Below are 11657 nucleotides of genomic sequence, written 5' to 3'. Positions count from 1 at the left end.
GTATAAGCCCCAGCCGTGACAAGGTAGGTGGCTGCTGTGTCCAACACCCCTCGTGTGCCTGTGGGCCAAGGGCAGCCACTGGGGTGCCAAAGGACATGCTATAGCCAAAGCAGGCAGGGCATTACTTTCATAACCAGACTCTTGTATTTTTAGGATTGCGCATTGTCCCATATCTCTGATGTCAAATAAAGAGGTTTCTTCCTCCTGTAAATACACCTATATGAAGGGATTGTTGGTGGGGTTTGTCTGTTTTTCTGTTACCACCTAGGAACTGTTAATGGTCAGCAGCTGCTGGAAGCAGTTGCTGTCTGAAAAGCTTCACACCAAAAAGTTCTGGAGTCTTACCTAATTCTGGCTGCAAAGCCCCAGGGGAGGCAGCACACCATCAGTAATTAGTATTCTAGCGTGCTTAGGGATGAGCCCTCTTAACTGGGAGGATGGAAAACCAGACCTGCTATTTATGTTGTCTCTACAAGGAAAGAGTGTCTCTAGCTCTAGGTAAATTAGCTGAAGAATCTTACCTGGCACGGAGATGCTTCTTTTTACCGTGTTGTCAATTATGTGTGAGATACAGCTTAGCAATGGTTTGAGTCTCTGCATGTGGTAGGGCTTGAAACTGACACAATTAAACACTCTTCGTGGTTGAAATTTTATATGAGAGACTTTCCCATAAGGGTTGATGGTCTCACTGGTGTGTGTGAAGTTTGGGATGATTTGTACTGCACTCCAACAAGGTAAGTGACGAGAAAAGGAAAACTTACTGAACACCTAAAGAGCATTTCATTGGTCATCTCTCAGTACTCTTGCATCTCTACCCTGGTAGTTTTCTTAGTGCATGTCATGTAAGGGCAAATTGTCTGTTGTGAGTAAAGGCAGATTTTGCAGGTGAGCTGTTGAAGTAACTGCTAATGAGGCAGGTTTGCTAATGTGTCTGCTCTTGGAACAGAAGGCATGAGGCTCACAATAAATCCTGGAGGTGCTTCTACTTAGGCTATACATTTTCATATTTATTGTATTCATTTTGGCATCTCCTTTTGGGGCCTGGATATTAAAATATGCTTGTAATGTCCTGTTTTCTAAATCATCTAGAAGTGTGCTAAAGACATGAGTATCCTTGGAGCTTTCTGCATGGTGTGTGTTCATACGAGTTTCATAATAACTGCTTGTAGGAGGAAAAGTTGGTTTTATTTCTGTTCTTTCTCTTCCCTCTCCTCCAGCTAGGCAAGTATACAGTGAGTCCTGAACCATTAGATATAAAAGCTTTTTCCTAAGCATCTCTTGATGCATATTACTCATTGTACTTGACCTAGGATGTGTGCAAGAAAGTACATTTTCTTTGCATCCTTGGATTTCCCCACCTTTTTTTCTTCTGGAGCTGGTTTCCTACAGGTTATGCACACTCCCCCATAATGAGAACAATCTGAGTAGATAAAAAGAGTAGAAAACTTCCACAAAGGACCTCCACTGAGCTCTCCACACCCTGCACCCCCCAGGCTCCTTAAATTGCTACCATTTCTCTCAGTAAATTATGGTGCTGAAATACATTTGTAAATGTAAATGACTATATTATATACAGGAAAATCTATTTATGTTGGCACCAGGACCCCCTTATCCACTAGTACAATAGAAGTTCTTCAAGGCATCATACAGACTTTCAAACAGCTCATTCAGGATTCTCTATGCAGGTGCATTACACTGACATACACCCATATATCTGTATTTACATATGCATGAAAAAAAAACAAACCACCAACAGTTGGAACTTGCTGAAAATAATAAAGAAACATGAAAATGCTTGTGAAACAAATCTATTTGTGGCAACTGAAGGAATGAAATGAGTGGCTGAAAGAGACATCAAGGTATTGTCACAAGGAGAAAAAAGGAAGAAGAAAAATATTACCTGTACCTATTTTAGGTTTGTCACACCCTATTATGGAAGTATGGTTTACACAAGTCACACTTAAAGCATTGCCTTTTTCTCCCCCCCGCGCCCACTCTTCTTCCTGTTGATGATCTGCTTTCATTGTAAAGCAGATCTATTTAGCTAATGACATAGTTATTGCATACAAATAACTTGTTAGTTTCTCTAAAATTGTACCAAAACCACAAGTAACATAGTTCAGAAAACAATGTTTTGTACTGATGCAGTCAGTGGCTTACAATGCAGAAACTGCTGTTTTGTATATGCAATGAATTTGGGTGGTAAATACTAATGTAGGCATGTTTGTCTCGCATATCAATCCATCAGGAGGAAAAAACTTGCTTTAAAAAACACAGGTGTGCCTCATAGGGAGCTCCACAACCCCCTTGACCTTGCTGTGTTCCCACCCATACCCACCTTGCCCCTGATGTTCACAAAGCTCCTTGTCTGGGCCAAAAGCTCATCATTCTGTTAAGGGTAGATGTTTGCTTGCTGTTTTCTTTCTAGTAATATGCTGTAATTATGTATACATACACAGTGGGGATATGCCACTTATCTGTGCTTGTGCATGAGTTAATGGCTTTAAAGTGTGTCTGTTTCTCTGTGTGTGTGTGTGCTGCCAACACACGTCCCTTAAGTGGGTCTCAATTTGCAGATGGGGCGCCTGCCATGCCTGATGGAAGACGGGGTGTTGAGGTGGTGGGTACCGCTAGTCCCATTGAGGATGTGGGCTGGTGAAGGAGGGAATGGGGGAAGTCTGCAATCAGAAGTGTCGGTCCCTTGATGAAGGGTACTGAATGAAAGCCCAGATAAATGGTCTCCCTTTTCAGCTTCAAGCACTTAAATGCAGCCAACCAACTTAATGGTTGGAGGCTAACATCAGAATGCCAACAGCTAAGCAGTCATTTTTAGGACTATTTTTTTTTTCCCCTAGAGATGGGCTTTTCTGTTTAGAAATACAAACTGCAGGCTCGCAAAATGAGAAAAGCTTTTCTCATAAGGTGATAGAACCAAAAGTTCAATTTCCCACCCTGCTGTGAAGAAATTGGCAGATGAAAAACAAAACAACAAAACCCACCCTGACTCAATGATATACCCCTGCCAGAGAAATGCTCTCTACAGATTAACCGGTTCTTGAAGAAGTGTTTACTTCCCTACGTTTCTAGACCCAGCAGAATAATTACAAGATATTGGGACACAAAGGTAGTGGGTAAATGGTTCTTTCCTTTTAATTTTTATTACTTTGTCATTGCAAAGTTCTGTGAGGAACTTCATGGTCTTTTTTAGCTAAAGATTAAAGTAGCTTTCCCCAAAGTAATTTTTGAAATAGTGAGTTTCAGATTACACTAAAGAGATGCTCAATAAGAATATTTCTACAATAAAAAAGATATGGGTAGAGAAATCTTTGGAAATAAAGCTCTGTCTGGCAGGTTTCCTGCAGGTGTTTGCAGCTCTAAAAACTTACCTGAAATGCAGTCTTGTCATTTAGTTGTTTGAGCTTAGAGAAATAATAAAAGGTAAAAAGAAAAACAAACAAAAGAACCAACACAGCAACAAAACCTCCACAAAACAAACCAAACAAAAAAATAAAGAAGCAACCAACACAACCCAAAAAGCACACCGTCTGAAACCATCAATATTGCAAATGGCTTTAATTTCTTATTAATTATTATTTAGAAATTCAGGGAATCTGGATTAGTGGAATTGAGAATCAAAATTAAGTTATAAGTTTTAATGGCCCTCTTGTGAGATCTCAAGTGGCACTTGGCAAACACTTGTCACTAGGGAATAGTTTATCTAGAGAAATGTAATTTCATTTTGACCAAGTGGAGAAATCCTACACGATGAAGCATGTGGCGAGCTTTATGATTCTTGCTTGCAAATGGCTTAGGGATTTCCAAGATTGGGACCATAATGAATTGTCACAGGGTCCTGTGCTGTTAACAGGCTGTGGGTTGGTGGCTTGGTTGCCATGCTTTGTCTCTGGCTGAGGTGGCTTGCCTGAGCAGGGCACCATGCGTTTTACTTTTAGTGATGGTAGCAGCTGGAGGTGGTGGTTTTCTTAACTCATTGTGTCCATTGGTCATCCAGTTCCACTCAGAAATGTTGCTATCTAAAATAGGTGGTTTGAGTTTCTATGGATGATTTTTTCTCTGACTTTCCAAATGGGATGTGCCTTGTGTGCTTTCCTGACTCTTCTTCTGCAAGAAGAAGCCAAGAATCAAGCTGGCCTCTCTCCTCCTGCACCATCAGCAATGACCACTTGTCTATTGTGGCCAAAAGTAGCTGGAGTTATAATTGCAGTGGGTTTTGTTGCCGCATTTGAAGTGGGGTGGGGGGGAAAGCTATCGCAGAGAAATCCTGGGAAATCCCTGGTTACACAAGCCTTGTCATTGCTGATGAGCATGTAAGTACCTGGGAGTGCAGATGGGGCCTCAGACCAAAATAGAAATTTAAGGAAAGGAAACATCCTCATTTTTTGCTTCATTTATTTACAGACATGATAATGATCATAAAGAGCACATCACTGCTCAGTAAATATTAAATAGAGACAGGATGATAGAGGTGTCTCCCATTACTAAGACTTAATTATTTTAGGAAATATGACAGCATTTACTAGTGTACTGTGAAGCATTATAAATAATTAAAGCTGAATGACATTTGTAAAAATGAAAACATCCAACACAAGCCTTTGATCTTTTGATTGTGTTGATTCCTTCTACTTAAGTTTCCTTGAATCTTAATATATCCTGTTTCCATAAACGAGTGAGGCTGTTCAGCATGAAAATGATGGATGGATTTTTATTTTTTACCAAATGTCAAGAAAAATAATTCTCTCTCTCTGGCCTATATCTGGTAAGATCTGCTTACAACTGTCTTTGTTAAGAGTTTCGGGTATGTACTGTACAGAGTTGGTACCACCCACTCACATAACAGTGACTCAGTTTACTTTGTCGCCCAAAACATCCATCACTGTTTTATAATTTTCTCCCAAAGCACATCACTGGACAATTTTAGGTACATGAAGGGGCCTTCAGGAAGCTCTTTCTTTTCTAAAGCTTTGAGGCGGAAGTTCTGTGTTGGGACATAATGCAGAAGAAAGCCAGAATGGTTCCAGTATCGGTTCCAGGTTCCAGTATCGGTTGGGAAATTACATATTAGAGAGCAGTGTAGGGGAAAGGGACCTGGGGATCCTGGTGGACAACAGGATGACCATGAGCCAGCACTGTGCCCTTGTGGCCAGGAAGGCCAATGGCATCCTGGGATGTATTAGAAGGGGGGTGGTTAGTAGATCAAGAGAGGTCCTCCTTCCCCTCTACTCTGCCCTGGTGAGACCCCATCTGGAATATTGTGTCCAGTTCTGGGCCCCTCAGTTCAAGAAGGACAAGGAACTGCTGGAGAGGGTCCAGCGTAGGGCAACCAAGATGATTAAGGGAGTGGAGCATCTCCCTTATGAGGAAAGGCTGAGGGAGCTGGGTCTCTTTAGTTTGGAGAAGAGGAGACTGAGGGGTGACCTTATTAATGTTTATAAATATATAAAAGGTGAGTGCCATGAGGATGGAGCCAGGCTCTTCTCGTTGGCAAACAATGATAGGACAAGGGGCAATGGGATCAAGCTGGAACACAAGAGGTTCCACTTAAATTTGAGAAAAAACTTCTTCTCAGTAAGGGTGACAGAGCACTGGAACAGGCTGCCCAGGGGGGTTGTGGAGTCTCCTTCTCTGGAGACATTCAAGACCCACCTGGACATGTTCCTGTGCAACCTCACTTAGGCGTTCCTGCTCCAGCAGGGGGATTGGACTAGATGATCTTTTGAGGTCCCTTCCAATCCAGAACATACTGTGATACTGTGATACTGTGATAGAAACAAGAATAATACTATGGGAAAATTAAGTTGGCATTTAAAGTTCTCTCCTAACTTTGGCCAGACTTGCAGCCACATCTCATCGATGTCTCTAAGTCATACAAATTAAAAGGACTGTCTTTAATTTAGAGCATGTCTTACATTCTCCCTTCTGTATCTGAGGTTAACGGCGCTTTTAAAAAGACATGTTGTGAATTATAACTCTTGGTAAAGCTATGTGTGAGCTGTAGTGGAATTATGTGCATACTCACAAGAAGTTAAATGCGTCAGTGATTTGAAAGTGGGAGTCTCTACGAACACATAGTAAAGTTGTTGTGTAGCACAGACACAGACCTGTAGCCTCATATTGCCCTGGGACTGTTGCAGGTGGAAAATTTCATCACATAAAAAAATGCCGAATTAGGTGCCATGTAACGTTGCTGGGGTGGAAAATCACCTTTGTTCTGGCTAGTCCTCTGGAATAAATGAGCAGGTAGTCAGTTCTTTTTGCCTGGGTCAGTCATGGGGCTAATGAAATGATTTACTGGAAGCCTCACCAGGCTTTTGAAAGTTTTGTGTTTGTGTTTATTTTATTTTATTATTTTATTTTATTTTAATTATTTTATTTTAAAAATATTTTCTTTATTAATTTGGCAACTTGGCTGAAATGTTGGGAATGTGTTCTGTATTTGCAACAGTCTTCTGTGCTCTTCCTGTGTCTTTATTGATAAATCCAGCACTACCTGGGCATGAGATACCAATAGTCAGCCAAAGGGTTTCCCAGGTATTAAGGAAAAGAGGGAGAGGAAAGAAGAATAAAAAAATAATCAGGCATAGCAGGCTCATGGCTTTGTGGCAACCTCTTCTAATTATAGAAATGATGATGAGCAACTTTGCCTTGGAATAAAACAGATATGAAATGTGAAAAGTTTGGCCTCCTTTTTCTGTCTTGCTCTGTACAAAGTGTTGCATTTTATTTATACTCTGCATGTGGGAATGATGCATTATAGTTATACTATTCACCCTGCTTGTCCTGATGCTTTTTTTTTCCTCATCTATGGTTTTCTAATAATCTGACCATTTGCCATTCTTAACAAATAAGAGCTGTGTGAGACTAGGTATATATGAAAAAAAAAGTGTAATAGTACTTTACAATAAGACTGTATATGTATGTGTACAGAGTCTATAGGAGCCTCCATAGGGGCTAGTGCTGTGTATTTGGCTGTGTATGGGTAAGGTGACATCATGGTGAGTAACTGCAGGGTGAAGGAAGGTGTATGACAGGCCATGGGCATGATGGACTCGGCTGTGTGTTTTGCAGGTTGCTGCTATGTGGGAAAATCATCTGTACTTTCTACTAAATAATTGCTGGTCCTTGTGAGGGCTGAGGAAAGTGTACCAGGGTGGGATGTGTGTTCAGGAGCCTTGGTGCATACTCTGTATAAATGCCCAGAAATGTAAGATGAAGGGATGTCATTATGTTGCTAATTCTGCTGTAAGTTGTGTGGGTTTTCCTCCTTTATTTAACTGTCCTTTATTCTGAGGTAATACATATTTATGGATATAAAATGTTAATATGTTTGCTCAGGGTGAAGGCCTTAGGTCTGACAGAAAGTGCTGTACCAAGAGCTGAGTCCAAGGTTTCTAGGCCCATCTGAAGCCACCAAGGCTCTCTGGTTTCATTTTTCATTTCTGTCTGTCCTGCATTTCTTTTTATTTCTCTTTTCTTGCTTTTCTGAGTGTGGATGTGCCTGCCTGCGGGTATAACTGCTTCCCTGGTGCCCACATAGTGTCAACCCCTGAATTCTCCCTTAACCCCGTCTCTTAGGGTGCTGAGCTTCTGGTAAGACCATTGCTGATGCATGTGCAACCCACGCTATGCTGCCAGCAGAAAAGCCGATAGGATCTCAGCCAGCTTATAAAGGCTTTTTTTCCTGCCTCTCTGGAAACTTGTCTTTTGCATTGTGCCTACAAATGAATCAGGGAGCATTTAACTGGTGAAGATTAAGATGTGTGTGGCCCTCACACCAGCACCACCTTGTCTAATGTTTGCTGGCTGCCATGTGCCACAGGTTGGCCATGTTCCTGCACTGCCTTCCCTGTCCGGACTGTGCCTGAATCCTTCTCTGAAGATAACGCTGGACAGAGGATGACTGTGCTTAGGAAGGAAGGGGCTTTTTTTCCACCTTAAAATTCACTAGAATTCTTTCTCAGTTACAAAAGGCCTCAGCTTTCTATCTTGATCTGAAGAGGAGACCCACAAATGAAGTAAGAGACAGTGTATTTTGTCAAGAAAGTTGCTGTTTGGTTTTTAACAACGAAAAATCTGGTGTGCTGGTCAGAGCCTTACCGTAGGCAAAGAAGTCTAATACTTGTTCATTTTACTTTCGACTCATTTTTTTTCCACCTGTAAGGCTGTAATCTGTAAGTGATAATACCTGCCTAATGCAGGCAGTGTAGGACCTGATTCTTTGTAAGTTCACTTTGACAAACAGAGAAAAAAGAAGATAAACTGACTTACTTAAGAGGGCAGATGGAATCTGTCTGACAAAGTGGGAACAGATCCTCAACTCTAGTTTTAACAGCAAGGTCTCTTGTCCAGGCTAAAAGGAGAGTGGAACAGAAAATAACTGAAAGGACAACTTTCAGAGAAATCCTGAAAGCTGGGGAAGAGGTAGAGAACATCCGTGCATGGATGTTAGAATTTGATCTTGTTTAAAGTACAATTTACCGAAGTTTTGCCTCTGAATTATTTGTGCATTAAGCAAACAGGATGGTTCATTTTTAAGGAGTTTCACTATCCTGAGACTGCCACAGGGCACTAAGTGGTTCTTCTGAATGTCTCAGCACCTCCTGCTAACTTTCTGAAATGCCTCAGCATAAAGGTAGGTAAAGGGTTGATGGGGAAGGGAAAGGTTTATTAGCTTGTTCTGAGGAACAAATGGTCACTAACTACTGCACTCTTGGCAAAGTGAGTGAGTCTGTCTGTATTCTAGGACTGAGCCTCATATTTCCCTGATATATACTGCATTTTTGAGGAAGCTTGATGATTTGAAAACACTTATGCTAGAAAAAGTCTTGGTAGTGATGTTCTGAACATTTCAATCCTGGATTTCCCTTCAAATGCAGCTCTGTATGGGATTGCCAGAATCCCCCTCCATTTCACAGCTGTTTGAAAGCTTAATGAGCTTCAAAATTTACAGTTTATAATGGGAAATTTCTACTTTATCATCTGGTCTGGCCACCCTTTTTTGAGGGGTTATGGCTTCAAATTCTGCCTAGAAAGTTTTCCAGCTCTCTGGCCCTACAGACTATCTTTGTTGTCCCCATTGTTGTAGACAAATGGCCATGCAGTCAGAGAAAACCGAGGTTTCTAATTCTACTCAGGTTTGAGCCAATACTAACTTAAAGCACCATTGCTCCTCCTGTGTACCTTTGTGGCTTAACATGAGATATGAGAAGACGTAGGATACTATTCTCTCAGGCTGCTGATAAGGTATATGTCATTAGCAATGAGTTTACTTACTGGCATTGGAGAATGGTGCTCGTGACTGCCTTGTAGCTTGAGCTAGGCTATAGATGCATTGCAGAGGTAAATAGTATTAATGTCTTTGGCTGTCTGACTGTTTATAAGAGCTCTTGGTGGAGAGATGTGGGCTCTTTTTGAAAGTTCAGGGACTTGGAAGAAGGTGTTCAGTGATGACACGGGTAGGTGCAGATAGTGGGAAAGTGGTGGGTGAATACCTCATCTTGCTCTGTATTATCCTCTTCAGATGAATTCAAAATTATCCATTCCTCCCTCACTGTTCCTAAGGAATGTGTGCTTAATATGTACATCTAAAATTTGTCTGATTAGGGCTATATGATGAGTGAATGTTTGGAGGTATGACCTGAAACTTCTTACATGTGGAGAAAAAGAGATTCACATATTTAATATAGACATAAGAAGCACTATGCTTATGTAGTAATCCTTTCAATATTTGTAATTTCACTAACTTCAAAACACTTCAGAATTGTAAAATTAGTTTCAGTATTTCTAATTTCTTTCAAATGTTCTCAACTTCAGCTTTTCATAAAAACAAACAACAAAGCCCCTAATAGCCAGATCATATTTCTTCTAAATTGTATGACTCATCATGAAGCTTGACCCACTGGGGAACATTTTCCAAGTGGGGCAGGGATTAAGCTTCAATTGCACAGATTCATCACAGATGATGAGTTGAACATCTTATAATCCCTCTGTGCTCTGAAACTGCTCCCTGATGCTGTGTAATATGCAGGAGAGGGGACTGCCTCTGATGCTCCGAGAGGTACCAAGGGGTTTCTGGGCACCATAGGAGAGGATGAGGAAGCTAAATGGCTTTGAAACCCGTTAACATTAAAAGATGATGAGAAAATACCTTCCCGTCATCACTTTATTTCATTAGGTTGCTAATGAGTTTCCTCTAGGGAAGGTAATGGGGTAGTTCTTATGCTTTTATCCAATTAGTGAATTATCCCAGAAGTATATAATTTTTTTTGGTGAAAACACATTGAGTTTCATTCCAAATGGAGCACTGCATCCTGTAGGTCCTCTGAAGGCAACGAAATGCCACATGTAGGTGCATGCTAAGCTGGGTCCTTGGTTATTAATTGCTGATGTTAGCTTGATCTATGGTTTCGAGACTATACCCTAGAGGGCAATGGACTCTCCTGTGAAAGTAAGTGAAATGCCGAAGATGTGAGTAAAGTTTCATTATGAGTTTTGAGGTTAGTTTTAAGTTGAGACACTCAGAGAATTCACGTTAAAACCCCGTGTAGATAGGAAACAAAAGAAAAGTGCCTTTGATGCTATTGCCTTAAGGGATATCCAGTACCAGTGTCTTTGCCAGCTGCTTGTGTTCATAGGATCCTTTGCTGCTGGCACTACAGTCACCTCCAGGTTTTAGCCTAATTTAAAATGACATTGGAGAAGGAAATAGAAGCAGTACCGATGCAGCTGACTGGTTGTGAGTGGCCTTCTATTAGTGAGAAGAACTTTAAGCTATTCTTTATATTTCATTTTTGTCTCTGCAGGTAGCCAACAGTTGCAACTGTCACTTCTTTTGCAGAGCAGCATATTTGGCTTTGGAACAGGTAGATTTTTTGTTTCGTCCCTGGCCAGTTTTTACTGTGATATAATTTCTGGATTTCTTTATTTCTCATTTGCTGTCTCTCCCTTTTCGTTCTTTAATTTGCCTTTGTCTCCCTATCTTCCTGCCAAGACACCGATGCTCTGTGTGGGTTTACATACCTGGGGCTGTGCGATGCACAGTACAATGAACAGAGAACACACAAGTACATAAACACTGGACTTCACATTCTACAAGGTCAGACTGAAGTTGCCAAGCTCTCTGCAACCGTTTTTCCTGCCTCCGAGGCTAGTGTGAGCTTTACAGTCTAGCGCTGCATCTCTGATTCTTTACTATCAAGATGCTCAAGTTAAACTGCTTCCTTTCCCTTTTAGATTTTCAGTAGTGGAAGTTTTCAAGCCCTACAGTGTTAGAATATGTTGCAGAGGCTGAAAAGTGGCTACATGCATATTTTATGTGCAACTGAATATAGACACTGGTTTTGGACTTCTCCCTGTCAATGTAATGCAAACCTGTGGCAAAAAGGAGGAGACATCAGTTGCCTTCTCCATCTTTTCAGCTTTTTTTTTTCTTCTAGCTTTTCCACGTGTTGCAGGAATGGTGAAAGGTACTTGACAAACCCTGCTGATGCATAACAAACAGTGCTGGAGCAGACTTAGAGTCTGCTTGGATACAGGGTAGTGTTGGGATGCTTGTGTGGACTCTCTTTTGGCCTTGTGAATCTTGATTTGGCCCAGATGGCAAACAGCAAAACAGTGCTTTTCAATTCCTTGAATCTGAT

The sequence above is a fragment of the Nesoenas mayeri genome, assembly GCF_963082525.1.
Source record: "Nesoenas mayeri genome assembly, chromosome: 1".
Taxonomy (NCBI): Eukaryota; Metazoa; Chordata; class Aves; order Columbiformes; family Columbidae; genus Nesoenas; species Nesoenas mayeri.
The sequence above is the reverse complement of the archived record's forward strand: the minus strand, read 5'-3'. Positions refer to the sequence as shown.